This window comes from Martes martes (genome assembly GCF_963455335.1).
Source record: "Martes martes genome assembly, chromosome: 9".
Taxonomy (NCBI): domain Eukaryota; kingdom Metazoa; phylum Chordata; class Mammalia; order Carnivora; family Mustelidae; genus Martes; species Martes martes.
Window position 1 is genome coordinate 33,725,577 of NC_137896.1, and position 16,059 is coordinate 33,741,635.

General features: G+C 42.1%; 1 protein-coding gene across 1 annotated transcript in view; it reads left to right on the top strand.

Annotated features, from left to right (window-relative positions):
• Nucleotides 1–16,059, top strand: part of PLCB4 (phospholipase C beta 4) — a 408,965-nt gene that overhangs the window by 148,338 nt on the left and 244,568 nt on the right. The window contains exon 3 of the mRNA XM_080813478.1: nt 15,334–15,393. The gene's annotated coding sequence lies outside the window, so the exon portion shown is untranslated. The remainder of the gene's footprint in view (nt 1–15,333; nt 15,394–16,059) is intronic.

A 16,059-nucleotide genomic window follows, 5' to 3' on the forward strand; every position in this document is an offset into this window, starting at 1 on the left:
ATCAAACCAGAAGCCTGACCCTCGAGCCTGAGCTCTAGGATGAGCAAATAGGCCTCTTTCCTGGAAAGGCTGGGCGTGTTTCAATCTGCTGTCTGTGCAGTGCCCTAGGAGGAGGAGTCTGCCAAGAACTGTTTTTCTGATTGTTACATTCCTATGGGACCCATAAATGTGAGCCCCTCCCCCACTGGCCTCCAGAGCCAGGCAATCAAAGGGTGTCCCTGGGGCAGCAGCTGCAAAAACCAGGTCACCAGACGTAGAAACCGGGGCACCAGACATGTGTAGAAGCTCCCCCTCTGGGTGCTACTGGCACTCTGGTGTGCAGCAGAGGGAGAGTGTGAAGATGACATGGGCTGGAGTGAGGCCAAGGGAGATTGCAAAAAGATGGCACCTGACAAAAAGGGGGGAAAGAATCAAGGAAAAATGGGAAAAAAAAAAAAAAAAAAAAAACAAGGAAAAAGGGACCCTCCCCCGATCTCCTCCCTGTAGAGAGAGAGCTTACACATGGTACTTGTCTGCTGGAGCCAAAAAAATGACACCTCCTGAAAGGAAACAAAACCAAACATGATGGTGCTTGTTGGCTTTAGCAGAGCAGGAGAGTAGAAAGATGGCTCCCATCGACCTTTGACCACGGAAATTATTTCAGTGCAGGCCCCTACCCCTCAGACCAATGCTTTCAACTTAGGAAATGAGTCTCTTTCACACAAAGTTTTCTGGGCACTTTTCCACAGGCTGCTTCTGTGCTGGGCCCCAGTAGGTGAGTTGAGTGTCTGCCCACAGGCCCTTTAAGAGTGTTCCTTGGTTTACTATCCCCTTGGGGTTCTTACGAGTGTGAGCCCTGTAGTTCTCAAAGCCAGATGTTTGGGGAGCTCACTTCTCAGGTGCTGGTCTTAAACACTGGGTTGACCGATGTGGGGTATGAACCCCTTGCTCCTCCAAAACTCCAGATTTTGAGTTCCTGCCTGATTGTGGGTTGCCATATCACATGTGGGATGTGTGGCGAGATGGTGTTTCAGCCTGTTATACCCACTTTAGGATGATTTTCCTCTCATTTGCCCATTGTGAAGGGATCACTTTGCCAGTTTTTAGGTTTTTTTTTTTTTTGGAGAGGAAATTGTTCCATATATAGCCGTAGGTTTAGTGCGTCTGGGGGAGGAAGTGAGTTCAGGATTTTTCTGTGTCCACATCTTGAACTTGGAGCTGGGAATTTTTTTGATTATTAAAACCAGTTATGCCTACCCAGACGTTGATGAAGCCCGAACGTCTTAGATGGGTGAACACATCTAAGGTTTAGTTTCTCGTTTCATTTTACTTCAGTTGCTGTGTTTTTCTAGAGAGACTCCATCTTGCTTCACATGGTATCTGTAGCATAGTGGACTTTGACTCTAATGTCAGAAGGATCAATGGCAGAAAATAGCCCCATATTCTCTTAGAAGCTGTTTCATATCTTCAGAGGGACCCTCTTAGCAGTAGTGACAATGCTGATAAAATCTGGGATCTTGTCCCACATATTCAAGTTGTGGATAAGTTGCCTGTTTTAGTTCCTTCCTAAAACCAAAGAGACATGAGCAGGAAACAGAATTACAGCAGCAGGCTCTTGTCCATACAAATCACCCCCAAGGTGTGCATTTGGAGCCCTTCTCTTCAATATTGTACCCATCCAGGGGCTCTGATACTGGTAGCTATGTTCCAGGTCTTGCAGAGTTTGCAGAGTTTAGTTGTATATATAAAAACTGAGTTACTGTTGCATCCCTATATTCTGGGACCAGTGGACCAGCTCACGATGGGATTTGTCCTGGAACACATGGACAGTCAGTTGTCTGTGGCCAAAAACTGTCTGACAAACATAAATACCCATCTCAAAGTTCTATAATTTGTTACAAGAGAACTTCAGACAATAGTGGTTCTTCTAAGCCGTGCCATAGTCTTTTTTCTACTCTCACTTGCTGACTAGAAGATATGTCGTATGTTTATGAAGAACATGAATATATAAAAGTTTTTGAGGTCTTGATTCTCTGATGAAACCAGTACAGTTTCCATTTTTTTAAATTATTTTGGGGCTTCTGCCTTAGGCATACCTGCTTCTGTACCACTGTCTCAGGAGGGCTATATACCTAGCTTGATTGTGAAACCAGCTTCCTACTAACAGATTAGAAGTGAATCACAATAGATTAAAATGACATTTTTCTCCTTGGCATTACTCTAGAATGATAGTTCTTGAGTTTCAAATGTTACTATTGTTGGTTTCCCATGCACAGATCATTTTCTCTTGATGGGTAGTTCCTTGAGTATAGAAAAGAGTGGGAAAGGACAGTAATTGAACACCCACTCGGGATTGCAGGAATGTGATAGGGGCTTTTCATGTATTATTCCATTTAACTACACCACAATGACCAAGGTAGATAATTTTGCTGCTTTACAAACCAGGAAAGTAGGTCCGAGAGAGATTAATGGTCTTATATTCTCAACGATCAGTCTCCCTCATTCTGTAACCTGCTCTCTTTATATTCTTGAAGGTTCTATTTGGGAATAGTGATTTCTCACTGCTTTCCCACTTTCTTTGGTGGATGGAGATGGCACTGGTCTTTTGAGGTTGAGCCCTGAGCTTTTTGTCAGACCTGGTCTGAGAACCAGTTCTGCTTGTTGTTTTACTTATCAGCATCCCAAGAGATTTAGCCTAATTTAATGTATTTTTTCAAAGCTGCCATTACACACTTGTTTCTTTCTCCTCTGTGATTACCTGTAGAGGAAGATGGGGTCTTACAGTTTCATGGCTTTAAAGAACAAACCTATAAGACCTTCTCATTTTAAGAAGTTTAATCACCAAGGAGAAGTAGGAAAGCAGAGATACAACAGAAAAAAAAATCACAAAGGTTCAAAAATAATTAAAAATCTTAATTCTTGAAGGGCGCCTGGGGGTCTCAGTCAGCTAAGCATCTGACTCTTGATCTCACCTCTGGTTTTGATCTCAGAGTCGTGTACTATAGCTCTTAAAACTCTTCTTAGGCATTATTTCATAGAAGCTAGTAGAGGTCTCTTTTATAGGGATTAGTTATTTTTGTCATGAAACTCTGGTCCAAAAGAGATTGAGGTTGGTACCACTGATGAAATTTTCTCTCCCAGTCAGATCATATTTTTCAGTGATTGTTTAAGCTCTGAGGGTTTCATTATGAACCTGCTCTGTGAGAGACTTCCAGAAAGCAACAATGATTCATGTTAGAATGTGCCACTTGACAGGACTGGGAAATGGATATTAGGCTTAGTTTAAGGTCTTTTTGGTGCTTGGTACTGGAACTCACAACCCACACATGGCCATCAAACACTGGAAATGTGACTAGTTCGAAGTGTGCTGTTGAAGGAAACTATGCACTAGATTCCAGAGACTTAGAATTTAAAAAAAAAAAAAAAAGGTAAAATATCTCAATTTTTATATTGATTGCATGTACATCAATTATGGTAGAAAATTCTGTAATGTAGGGTTAAATATATTATTAGAATTCAGTTTTTTTTTAACTTTTAATTTTGATCTTATTGTAGATTCATATGCAGTTGTAAAATTTTTTTTAATTAAATTTTTTATTTATTTTCAGCGTAACAGTATTCATTGTTTTTTCACCACACCCAGTGCTCCATGCAATCCGTGCCCTCCCTAATACCCACCACCTGGTTCCCCCACCCTCCCACCCCACCCCTTCAAAACCCTCAGGTTGTTTTTCAGAGTCCATAGTCTCTCATGGTTCACCTCCCCTTCCAATTTCCCTCAACTCCCTTCTCCTCTCCATCTACCCTTGTCCTCTATATTATTTGTTATGCTCCACCAATAAGTGAAACCATATGATACTTGACTTTCTCTGTTTGACTTATTTCACTCAGCAGTTGTAAAATATAATACAGAGCGATCCACCAGGCCATTGGTTTTTTCATTTTTTCCCCACTGGTATCCTCTTCGAAAACTATGGTATAATATCACAACCATGAAATTGACATTGATCCAATCCACTGACCTGTTATTCAGATTTTATCAGTTTCATGCACATGTGTGTGTCCGTGTGTCTGTAATCACCAGTATAGATGCATATGACCAGCACCACAGTCAAAATACAGAATTCCATCACAAGGATTCCCTGTGCTGAGCTTCCATAGCTATAGCTGCCTGCTTCCTTCCCTTAGTTCCTCCCTTTCCCCTAACTCCTGAGAATAACTAATCTGTTCTCCATCTGAATACCTGTGTCATTTCACGAGGGCCATATAAAGGGAATCTCCTGTAGTTTGTAACTTTTGAGGTGAGCTTTTTTCACTGAGCAAAATTCGCTTGACATCCATTCAAGCTGTTGTCAGATCTTTACTTTTAGTGTTGAGTAGTAGTCTTTTGTTTCTTCACACTTTTTTTTAAAGGATTTCATTTATTAGCATACAACAATGGGAACAGGAGTAGGAGGGGGAGGGACAGAGGGAGAGAGAGGGGCACACCCCCCACTGAACCGAGAGCCCAAGGCTAGAGTATATCCCAGGACCCTGGGATCATGACCTGAGCCCAAGGCAGGCTCTTAAACCAACTTGAGCCATGCAGGGGCCCCCTGTCTCTTAGTTTTTAAACATTGTTACTAGAAAGTTTAAAATTACAAGTGTAACTCACCTTCGTGGCTTTCATTGTATATAATGTTGGAGAGCCCTGGCGTAATTCATGTTTGTTGGAAGTAATCAGAAAGCACATTTCTGTTGTGTTTTCATTGAGTTTCAGGCATTCCTATGTCAATTGTTAAATTTTGTTCTGCTGACTCTAAATCAGCTTATTTGGAAATGAACAATGGAACGGTGCCTTTTAAAATGATTTCAGAAGAGTGAAATCCTCTCAGATCTCTCATATTTGCCTCCTCTCTCTGGTTTTTTTGGGGGGGGGGATCTGGTCAGTTTTTCAGTAAGACACTCTTTGTATTTCTATCTGTAAAAGAGACTTCATAAGGGTAGGCAGTCGGGGGTGGGGGGGTGTCTTGCCGCCGCTGCCAACACTATTCAGTACACTGGTTTGCGACTAATTAAGTGGCTCATATTTATCTGATATTTTCCCCCTAGAGAGATCCCGAAACATTTTTTTTCAACTTAAGCTTCAAAAAGAAACCAGCTCAGCTAGCTTATAATGGAGGGAAGAAGCAGGACACAGGGACACTTCAGAGCAGATGAGAACTCAGGTGACGGATAATACCATTTTCAGTTAAATTGCCTGGGGAAATTAGGTAGGCCGAGAATAATTACCTGGGCTGGCATACATCCAGGTTTCTGAAACTGAGACCCTGCTTAAATGTTCCGAGGCTCACTGATGACCACAGGCAGCCAGGGACCGTAAGGGTTTTTGTTCCATCTGGAACATACTTAAACTTTTTCTGGCTTCAGTGCCTGGCAAGTTTCAGGCAAATTATGTAGCGTGAGAAATTCTAGCAAATAAAACTGTGTAAAGACCAAGCCCTACAACAAGCAACACCGCAATGCATCATACTGAAGGGAGGCTTCTCTGACAAAATTTGTCTTTATAAATAATATAAAGAATACATATGTAAAAATATTAAATATATTACAAATACAGTCAACAAAAAACATGTAGTTGTAATTAAATTGATATTTCTGATATTTCTGCTATGTGACGGTCCCTAGGACTCTGAAGCTGAGATGGGGATCAGAGGTGAGCCGTAGAGAGGACTGAGGGAGGTCTGGTTCCAGCCTCTCACTCCTTGCACAGAGGGCCCTGGCAGTGTAACAGTCCTTGGTCATGCCTGGCAAGTACCAGGAAAGAACACTGAGGGAATGCCACCCAGCTTGTGGGTTCCTCCAACCTGGTTGTGGAAATGAATCTTGAATGCAAATGTGTGTTTCATGCAAAAGTCAACATGTGGTATTGTGTTTCCCATCCCAGCTCCACTCCTAGTGACTTATTACTATAACTGCTAAGCGTCAGTTTCTTGGCGTCTGTGCTACTGGTGGCTTAGAGGAAGTTAATGGGAAAGGTATAAGGTGTGAGGTGGTTCAACTATAGATTTCTCTCTCTCTCTCTGTCTTTTTAAAAGATTTTATTTATTTATTTGGCAGAGATCACAAGTAGGCAGAGAGGCAGGCGGGAGATGGGGGGGGGAGGGTTGGATGTAGGCTTCCTGCTGAGCAGAGACCTTCATGTGGAGCTCAACCGAAAGACCCTGAGATCATGACCTGAGCCAAAGGCCGAGGCTTAACCCACTGAGCCACCCAGGCACGCCACCCCCCCAACACCACTTTCTTTTTTTTTTTTTTTTCCTTTCTCGTGACCTAGAGGAAAGCTTACTTTCGTTTCAACAGAAGGAAAGGGAGCCAGTGGTTTTTCTTCTTTGCTTCTAGTGTTAGCTTTTGCTTTGTTCCTATCTTTTCATAATCTCTGAATTTCAGAATGCAGAGTAGTGGAAAAGGGTGGGTTTGTAAGGAGTAAAAAGGGGATCAGTTATACTTTTCCTCTCCCGGCCCCCCCCCAACCTTTCCAATAAAGATCTTGGGGGTAGCAGAATGTTTGAGTTATTTCATAACTTTCCTTGGATAAGGTTGCTGCTGGTACATAGGGCATCTTTATGCAAATGATAGAAACACCTCTTGGCAGGATGGCGGAGCCATTTGTCCCTTGGCTATGGCCATGAGCCAGATCTATCTGAATATAGTACATAAGCATTCAGCCACCACCTGTGCTGTATAGAAGGTGCAGAAAGCGCCCCTGTCTCTCAGCACTGGAAGCCCAGGTGGGTGAGTCAGATGTAGGGCTTAAAAGGAAGTGGGCTGGTGCCAGATCATCAGGGTTTAAAGCCCTGCTGCTTTGCTCACTTACCATGTGCCTCTGGGTAAGTGATGTAACTGCTGGGTGTCTTCATGTCCTCTTCAGGAAAAAGTTTCCATCTACAGAGTTTGGTGAGACTTGATGAGTTCATACACATAAACCAATGAGCGATACCTGGACATAGTAATTTCTTATTAATTGGTAATTATTACTATTATTTGTTCCTGATCTGTCCATTTTGCTCTCTAACCGAATGTGTTTCCAAAGAGAGATCTTAAAGTTTCTTTTTCTTCTGTAAAAAAAAAAAAAAAAAAAAAAAGTCTTGTGCTTGTAGACGTATGAAGCATGCTTTTAATTATCTTTATCCTTTCCCTTTAAATATCAGCAAGGTTTTGTGTATGTTGCCGCTATGTAACTTACAAATAAGTCAGTTAGTTGAAAAAGCAGTTGAATTGGTTGATGCCAAGTAGAAAACAATTTAATTTAAAAAATTTCAGCCCATGGCATTTTTTTTTTTTTTTTTTGGTCCCTTGTCTTAAAAGCTTTTTTTTGTCCTTCTCGGTACTAGTCTGTGCTTGTTTTTCATCTTTGTTTCTTCCTCCTCCTCTTTATAGAATGTCAGTATTCTAGAGATTTAGTTTCATAACGGTTCAGTTTAAGTGAAAGGGGAGAAACCTCTGCTGTAGATTTGGAATTTAGCGAGTACGTGCAGTCTTGGGGTAAGACAGTGGAATCCTAAGAACATTAACAGTTCTAGTGATGAACTCAAGAGTTTTTAAAAATATACTCTTTGGTTTTAACTTTCATAGATTCCCTCTGTTGGCCGCTTAGCTTCTCTTGTGACGTGACCTCAGCTCCTAGCCTGAGGAGAAGACCACATGCAGAGAGACAAAGGCATGCTTGCGATTAGTAGGTATAGTAAGCAGAATTCCAAGATGGCCCCACGGCACCCACCCACTGGTGTGTGTACCCTGTTTATCCCCAGGGCTGGGGCTATGTCACTCCTGTGGTTAGCTTACGGTGCATAGCACAGTTAGCTTGAACAGTGAGAGCTTATTCTTGGTGGACCTGCCCTCATCAGCTAAGCCCTTATAAAGGACTGAAGAAAGATTCAAAGGGAGAGAGAAGGATTCCACACATGGGAAATGCTCTACCTCTGGCTTGGAAGATGGTAGGGGCCAGATGGCAAGGAGTGGAGGTGGCATCTAGGACCTGGCAGCAGCCCCCAGCTGATAGCCAGCAAGCAAAGGAGTCCACAGTGCTGTGATTACAAGTAAATAAAATCAGCCAATAGCCCGAGTGAACCTGGAAGCCAGTTACTTCTCAGCATCGGGAAAGGAAGCCACAATTTTAGCCTTGTGAGTAGCTGAATAGGGAACCCAGCCACCATGCCCAACCAATGTCAGGCCAGCAGGACTAAGAGCTAATGGATATGTGTTAAGGTGCAGAGTTTGTGGCAGCCCTGGAAAACCGGTACATGTGGGAAATCAGGCAAAAAAAAAAAAAATGTAGGTGGGTAATTGCAAACTGTTATTATTCAGGGAAAAAAGTCCCAAAATAACTCAGAATAAGCTCCTATAAAGAGCCCCCAGTTACAGCTTGTAAAGCTGATTAGCCACAGTAAATGACAGCTACGGGAGTTGTTCACTTTTCTGGGCAGAATTTAGAGTGGTTTCTCAAACAGGGGGTTGGAGACTCAGCGAGATGCTAAATTGCTCTCTTGCAGGACATTGATTGCATGATGGTAAAGGAAGAATATGCAGAACAGGGAAGAGGAAGCCCCTTCCTTCATGCTTAGAAATGTTGCTGATGGTGCCTTTATTTTTTTTTTTAAGATTTTTATTTATTTATTTGACAGAGATCACAAGTAGGCAGAGAGGCAGGAAGAGAGAGAGAGGGGAAGCAGGGTCCCCACTGAGCAGGGAGCCTGACACAGGGCTCGATCCCAGGACTCGGAGATCGTGACCTGAGCTGAAGGCAGAGGCCCAACCCACTGAGCCACCCAGGCGCCCCTGACAGTGCCTTTAATTTAGGGCTCATGAACTCGGGGGAGAAGGGGGAGCAGGAGAACATAGGTGAGGGAGTTGTCTGGGAGGAAGAGATGGGGCTGGGGCTGGGGGAGGGGGAGAAGCTGTGGGGAACTAGAACCCAGGCTTGCTTAGAAGGGACAGATGCCCCTCAGCGGCAGCTGCCTCACCCGCGGCACTCTGGGTCTGTGATGCCAAATCTTCTAGATTTCCAAGAGAAGCTGGCGCTCCAGAGATGTATATGGAATCGCCCATTTTTAAATGTTGGCAACCAGCTCAAACTTTACAGGTTCCCAAGGTGATTGTTGAAACATGTATATCGTCAGACCACGCTGGCTAGCAGCCTCCCCAGTACAGTCCAGAGGAGGGAGGATATGTTGGGGAGACAGAATGGGAGGGTGTGAGCTCAGTGAGGACCTGGAGTTTGGTTTTTGTTCACCGTCCTGTCCTCAGAGCCAGGAGCAGGGTCTGGCACCCAGTGGGTGCTCAATAAATGCCAATTTGCAAAAAATATCAAATGTGATTGCTTTGGCGATAGATGTTTCTAAAATCCATTTACTCTAACGCAGGGTCCTTCTGGCCTGCCCACTTACCTTTCTTAACCTAGAGTTCCGCTCAAGGACTGTGTGGGAAGTCACTAACTATGACAGAAGACAAGCCAGTATTGGGCCCTTCTGTCTGGCTCGCGCCCTCCTAGTACCTGGTGTGCGTCTCATCTCCTTTCATACTGACCCAGATTTCTAAATGGGTCCTCATATGACCTGCATCTCAAAGAGGAGGAGATGGTCTCAGAGAGGTGAGGTCAGTTGCTGGAGACCACACATCTAGTAAAGGCTGCCCTCCGCTTCATTTGATGGTCAGGCCTCTGCCCTTCTACCTGCCTGCTCCTCTGAGCATGTTTGCACACTGCCAACCTCACCTTGCTAAAGTTACAGAATCTCTGGTCCCGCCTCAGACCTATCCCAAACAGAATCTGTGTTTCAGGCACATAATCTTGGTGATTTGTACACGTTTTAAAGTTTGAGAAGCATTGTTCTACCCGGCAGGGTTCTAAACTTTGGGTTATTCATGAACCACTTGTATGGATTTGGCCACATTGGACAGCTGAACGTATTCCTTATCTTTTCCATTTCCATATACTTGCTTAAAAAGAAAACGCACTGGGTAAAAACAGACAAACAGAAAACAAGCAAAAATACACAGACAGCAACTGTGTGGCAGTATGGTAGCATGACTCCGGTAAATAGCTATGAAACTCTATTCATAGTGCTGTACTTCAATAGAAGAATGACACTGTTGTCCATGAAGAGAAGACAGGCATTAGTAAACATGTACCATACCTTATCTCTGCATGTAAGTTACCTGTACCTTACATGTAAGCTGCACCATTAATAATAAACTGTAATGAAATTGTAAGACATTTCTCCATGGATCATTAAGGTAGTGTTCCAAGTTGAGTCACGATGCTGTGGCAGATTGCAAGAATGGCCACGACGTCTTCCCGTCCCTGCACCCACGCCCAAGAAGGGTGCACTGGCCCAGCAAGGGGTGGGTCTGTTTCCATATCCTTTAAGTGTGGGCTTGACCGTGTGACTAGCTTTGCCCAAATCTGTGCCAACATATCGGACCCTGCAGAGGCTTGGAAAGTGCCTGTATGTGGGGTCCTGACCTCTTGCCCTTCTTGCAAACTTGAGACCACAAGGGAAACCAAAAGAGTTACTGATTTAAGCAACAAAAGTTTCAGATGGTTTGTCAGGCTGCTTGAACTCACCAACGTGACTCTTCTCAAACGTGGTTTACAAAACAATCATTTCCATGTTCAGTAGCAGATCAGGGTGAATGGACGCTTTTTTTTTTTTTTTTTTTTTTAAGACAGATCACAAGTAGGCAGAGAGGCAGGCAGAGAGAGAAGGGGGAGCAGGCTTCCTGCTGAGCAGAGAGCCCAGTGCGGGGCTCCATCCCAGGACCCCGAGATCACGACCTGAGCTGAATGCAGAGACTTAACCCACTGAGCCACCCAGGCACCCCCGGACGCTGTTTTGATTCCGTCTTGCCCAGTCATTCTTCCTTTGAAAACCGAAACCTCAATACTGAATATCTGGGGGAGAGTGTTAAATGCCAATCCTTTTGTGTTTAGTACGTAGATGTACCAAAACCCAACCTGACAGTGTCCCCCTCAAAGATTTGTAGATTTCTTCTCCCTATGCTGGGAAATCTTCACCCTGGGCTACAGCTCCCCTGTTGCTTTGAAATAAGACCATACCGCAAACACCGCGATGTCTGTCATTACTGGTGGTTTGCAGTGAGATATTGGTCCTTGGTTATGGCTTGGAAGCAGTGCTGTGTGTGTGCTCCTCTTTAGTGAGGGTGAGATACGATTAAACGTGTTTCTCATCACAAGGAATCCCATGGAGAATTATGACAGCAGGTCTTTTAGAAGTGTAAATATTCACCACTTACTGGGTTTCCTTGAAGAGTGCGAATAAGTGCTTTGTCATTTTTGAAAAAAGCCAACTAACATCCACGGGCAGATTCCCCGAAATGCAGCCTTTAAAAAAAAAAAAAAAGGCTTTAATGAAATATAGTTTACCTACCCTAAAGATCGCACATTTAAAATGCACGTTTTCAGTGAGTTTTGGTGCAACCATTACCACGGTTTAATCTTCGAACACTTCTATCACTCACACCCACAAGCTGTCCTTCCCTGTCTTCCCTGCCCATCCAGTCCTACATACCTGCTAACCGGCTCTGTATCTCTGTGGATTTGCCTAGAAGAGGACATTTCATATACACAGAATCCTAGCACATGTGGTCTTTTGTGACTGCTTTCATTTAGTATAATGCTTCCTAAGGTTTATCCATGATGTCCCACATCTCCACATTGCATTCTTTTATTGCTGAGTAAAAGGCTGTCGTCTTCTGTCTGCATTTTGTGTATCCATTCATCACTTGTTGGAAACTGGGATTGTTCCTACTTTTTGGCTATTATGAATAATACTGCTATGAAAAAGCATGCAGTTTATTTTATATGGACATATGCTTTTATTACTCTTGGGTGCATGCCGAGGAGTGGAGTTAGTTAGCCGTATGGTAATTTTATGTTTAACCATTTGAGGAACTGCTAGACTGCTTCAAAAGTGGCTGCACCATTTTATTTCCACAAGCAATGTATGAGCGTTCTGATGTCTCTGAATTCTCACTAATGCTTGTTATAATTGGTCTTCTGATTATAATTATCCTAGTGGGTGTGAAGTAATAGCTTATTATGATTTTAACTTGCATTTCTCTGATGATTGAGCATCTCTCCGTGTATTTGTGTATTTTTTTTTTGAGAAATACCCATTTAGATAATTTATCCATTTTTTTTTATAATTTATCCATTTTTAAATTGGGTTGTCTTTTTGTTGTTGAGCTGCAATAGTTCTTAACATACTCAGGATACAAGTCCCTTATTAGAGAAATGATTTGCAAAATTTTTTTCCCATTGTGTGGGTTGTTTTCCTCTTTTTTCATAGTGACCTTTGAAACACAAAAGTTTTTAATTTGATGAAGTCAAGTAATTTCTTTCATTGTTTGTGCTTTTGGTGCCACATTCATGAAACCATTGCCTAACCCAAGGTCACAAAGATTTACTTATGTTATTTTACTCCTATGAGTTTTATAGTATTAGCTCTTATAGTTACATGTGTGATCCATTTTGAGCTAATTTTTCTGTATGGTGTGAGGTAGGAGTCCACCTTCATTCCTTTGCATGTGGCTATCCCGTTGTCCCAACACATTTCCTGAGTAGATTCTCTCCACATTGATTAATCTTGGCACCCTGCTGAATTAAAGCAGCCTTTTGTTTATCAGCACCAATTGGATTCTAGGATTTGAGTTTTTGTCTGTTTATTGGCTTTCTGTGTTATAGAGAAATATTCCGCTTTTGAAAGACCAAAAGCACACACAAAGATACACATAAACACAGACATTCAGAGACTTACACACACTCACTTGCACGCACAGTCTCTCCTTTACCAAGGACCCATTTGTACCCTTTAACATGTAGAGTAATAATATTAGAAGAAGGCAGTAGGTTGATGCCTTGATTGATCTATGACTACAGCATTAAGTTATAGTAGCTCCTCTGCCATATGCCAATAGCTAAATAGTTTACGACAAACTGTTTATACCATTTCACTTCTTGGTGGATAAGTATGTCATCCTTGGCTTCCTGAAATGTTGCAGTATCCAAGCCGTGCACAGAATTAGGAAGGTTTATGGAATGATGCATCAGTTTTATGCGGAGTAGTTACCAGGGGATTAGAGAAGGAAAAGGAAACCACGTCCAGTCTTTAAATCTTTTATTACAAGGAGGATTGGGTGGCAAATCGTTTCTCAAAATGAGGAGCATGGAATGGTAGGATCATTAATCAAGGAGTGTCTTTCGAAGTCAGCTTGCTTCCTAGGCCCAGGAGGCATAAAGTAGTTACATAGTTTAATTTCCCAGCTGTAGGCAGGCCACCTAATTATTCACCTATTCAATGAAGACTTACTGAGCACAGTATATGCTAGGCACTGTGCTAGGTGCTAGGGGTATCCATGATGCTTTTCAGTACTTTCTTATGAGACTTCATTATAAATATAAATGTAATATGAAAATAAGGTAAGTGCTGTACAGGAGGCAATATCAGGGATACTAAATGGGGGTTAAGGTTCCTGGGTTTGAATGCCAGCTCCGTGTGGTTCCTGAAGGGTCATGTCTCAGTTTTCTATATAAAGATGGGAATAATCACAATATATACGTTTTAGAGTTCTTATGTGGATTAAACATAATATAATCCATGCTTAGAACCTGGGTCGTAGTCAGTATTCATTCAATCAGTAAGTAAGCTTACATGATACTGGATATTCTGTAGTTCTGTATATTTAAAATGGAATTTTTTTTTTTCTCTAGAGAGGGATGAATTGGATTCTTTCTCTTTCAGTTTCAATTATAAAAGTAATAGGTTTCGTGGTAAAAGATTACATAATGGTGAAATGTTAGATTAAAATGCAAAGGTCCTTTTATTTATTTTTTTTTTTTAAGATTTTATTTGAGAGACGGTGCACAGGTGTGCACGGGGGCAGGGAAGGGGAGGAGCAGAAAGGAAGAGAGAGGGACAAGCAGACTCTGTACTGAGCCAAGCCTGATGTGGGACTCAGAGGACCTTGAGATCATGACCTGAGCCTAAACCAAGAGTCTGAGGCATAACCGTCTGAGCCACCCAGGTGCCCTCTTTTTTTTCTTTTTTACTCCCTTCAGTACCAATTCTCTAGAGGCAGCCAAACTCAAGTTTGTTATCCCTCCAAATATATTCTGTACATCTAACAATGTTTCTGCATAGACTGTGAGGTTTGTTTTAACATGGTGGGGTCATGGTACATATATTACTCTTCTAGCATTTTTAAAAATTAATACCACTACCTGATGTTTTTTTTCTATATCTGTCTACATAAATCCATGTTCGCTTCTTTCTTTTCTTTTTTTTTTTTTTTAAGATTTTATTTATTTATTTGACTGAGATCACAACTAGGCAGAGAGGCAGGCAGAAAGAGAGGAGGAAGCAGGCTCCCTGCCGAGCAGAGAATCCGATGCAGGGCTCCATCCCAGGACCCTGGGATCATGACCTGAGCCGAACGCAGAGGCTTTAACCCATTGAGCCACCCAGGTGCCCCTGCTTCTTTCTTTTTAATGGCCTAGTCTTTCATTGTGGATGTACCATCCTACCTAGGACCCTACTGTAGAAATCTATATACGTTGATGATGATGTTCATGATAACCCAATTTAACTTTTACACACATCATTTTCCCATGTCTCAGTTGCCAAATTTTCTTCCTCTGCCCTTCTTCCCAAGTGCGAATGGTCTTCCTCTTAACTTTTGTGTACTGCTGGTACCACCTGGGACCACCCCCCACACACACACATTGAATGCCAACCCCATCTTGGAAGGTCTCAAAATCTGAATTTTCAGCAAACCAAAAGTTGAGTGTCAAATCTAGAATCTACATAAGCAACTTGTTAACAAAGACAACAAAAAACACACAACAAAAATACTTTGTCTGTAGATAGCTGTAAATCTTTCGTGTTCAGCCCTACTCTTTGCTGAAAGGGCAAACTTTTTTCTTAAAATTATGGTTCATCTAAGGACATTTTACTGTTAATCAGGAGAAGATCATTATATTCTAAAGGATTTTAGATGGCCTTGTTCAATTGCTCCTTAATTATCTTAGTAAGAGGTTGCGTAGATGAGCAGCTTGGTAAAAAGCGTGTATAAACCCCGTAGGCTTGGCCCAGCAGTAATATTTCTGATTTGATGACTGTGTATCTTTGTTGTTCATTTGGAAACTAATGTCACTATTAAATTAATGTGACTTTCTAATGCATTTTTAAAAATATCATAGGTTATGATTTTGAAGTGCAAAAAGCTGTTTTTTTACATGAGAATCCTGAAGGGCCTTCACATTGATTTTTCTCTGGTCTGTGTCTCCTTTCTTCACAGAGGACGACGCTGTGGGTTTAACTAAGTGGACGTCACTCGCAGCCCATCCAGACCTGCCTGGTGAGTATTCTGCCCACCATGGGAGAGTTTCTAGTTGTGGCATTCTAGAACTTTCTACACATTGAATCCCGCTTGATTTATACTGAAGTACTGAAATGCCTCTCAAAACTGATTCATAGACACTTTCCTTCGTGCAGTGGAGCATTAATGCCCCAGCACTTTCCAGATTCTAGCTCATTCATTCCACTTCACCCTTCACTAGATTTTCTACTTGCTGTCTATGGTAATAGGGCCTGCATTTAGTGAGCAGTCTGGTATTATTTAAGTAACTATTCTCTGCAGTTCTTTCTGAGGAGAAATGCATGACTTGTGTTCAGTCCTATGTAGGTGTTGTTTCAGAAGATTCCCACAGATGTGAAAAAAGTCAACTGTGCTTATGGTCAGACACTGTCCGTTTTGTGGGAAACTACCTGTGGAGATGATATAAATAAATTCTCTCCCAGTGCCCCTCTAGAGTTCCATTTTACAAATTTTTAAAGAAATTCTGAAATGGGAACCAGAAATATCTTTATATGGCCAATTCTTTTTATTTACAAAATATAACTTGCCAATGCTTCATTCTAGAGCTGGGATCCTGGTGAATATAAGAGATTGTTCCTTCCTGATCCCTTAATCAGATTCCTGTTTCCTAATTGCTGTCCAAGGGCAACACTTGGACTCTGTATT